This window comes from Labeo rohita, chromosome 5, assembly GCF_022985175.1.
Source record: "Labeo rohita strain BAU-BD-2019 chromosome 5, IGBB_LRoh.1.0, whole genome shotgun sequence".
In the NCBI taxonomy this organism is placed as follows: domain Eukaryota; kingdom Metazoa; phylum Chordata; class Actinopteri; order Cypriniformes; family Cyprinidae; genus Labeo; species Labeo rohita.
The window spans coordinates 13,542,510-13,543,608 of NC_066873.1; positions in this window are offsets into that span (position 1 = coordinate 13,542,510).

The following is a 1,099-nucleotide window of genomic DNA, read 5'->3' on the forward strand; positions in this document are numbered from 1 at the left end:
AGCATATTACTAATCAAAAATTAAGTTTTGATATATTTACCATAGGAGATTTACAAAATATCTTAATGAAACATGATCTTTACTTAATATCCAAATGGTTTTTGGCATAAAAGAAAAATCGATAATTTTAACCCATAACAATGTATTGTCAGCTACTGCTACAAATATACGTGCTACTTATTACTGGTTTTATGGTCCAGGGTCACATATGAGATATGAGCAATCTTAATAATACACTAATAACAGACCCTTTAAGTATTATGTTGTATCTGTATTATTTCACTTTCTTTTATGGAGCTTTGATGCTCAAGATTTAAATGACTTTTATCAACTAAAGTTGGTACATTTTTGGACAACCTGACCTCATCACGCTGCTCAAACCAGTATTTTTCATCTTACTCTCACATTTAATGTCTTCTAAAAAGAAAATATATATTGAAAAAACATTAAATGCACTCAAATAAATATACCTAGATAGTAAAAAGACACTCCTATGGGTTTTTGTGATTTATTTACGAAAAACGAGGGGCTCAGTGTCCAAATCTCAGATTAGCTTATACATCAGATATTACCATGTAAGTCTGTGCCAAAACATACTTGTCAACTTGCTTGAACTTGCTGAACTTAACATATGCAGCGCTACCAATTTTTAAAATTTTACTCGAAAGAATGACATTTACATGTTATAAACTGCTCAAAAAGTTTAAGAAATATACTGTAAATTGGCATGCAATACACAAATGTTCTCTCTCTTTCTCTCATAAAAAAGAACTAAAATACTTCGACCCGAGACAGAGCTGACGAATAAGTAGTGAATATACATTTATATCTGTAATTATATATCCTATGTATCTTTATATCTCTGTCTGCATCGTGAAGCTCAGTTGCATTTACTGGGCTCTGCTGGAGGAATCGAGGAAGAGGAGCTGTAACAGAAATCATTGTAGAGACAAGGTAGGTTATAGTCACAAGGAACATGTAATGCAATACAGTGGTATAATGAATAAAATCAAAACATAATTAAAAGCATCCTACATATAAGAAGAAAACCCATGAAGTCACTTTACATCACGATTTTTTGATGTGTTCTCATGATTAA